The sequence below is a fragment of the Papilio polytes genome, unplaced genomic scaffold, assembly GCF_000836215.1.
Source record: "Papilio polytes unplaced genomic scaffold, Ppol_1.0 DF824180.1, whole genome shotgun sequence".
Lineage (NCBI taxonomy): Eukaryota > Metazoa > Arthropoda > Insecta > Lepidoptera > Papilionidae > Papilio > Papilio polytes.
The window spans coordinates 1,382,578-1,382,876 of NW_013525024.1; positions in this window are offsets into that span (position 1 = coordinate 1,382,578).

Sequence of the window (299 nt, forward strand, 5' to 3'; positions counted from 1 at the left end):
ATATCTAACAATTAGAATAAACAGCTTACTTTTACCATAGTAATACTTTACAACTTGAAATATTACATTTTTCAAGGTTATTTAATATTCTAACAAACTTATTTCAACAATACATTTCACAAAAATATCTTTCGAATACAACGTTCTTGCCATAAGTGTATTAGAAAATATCCACACATTTTTTGAAGTCGAATTTATCAATCATCTCCTTCGATTACTTGTGTCTATAATTTAAATAAATTAAACTACCACAACTTATAACCTATTAGTGCTCATTAGGCGTTGCTATACTTGAGACG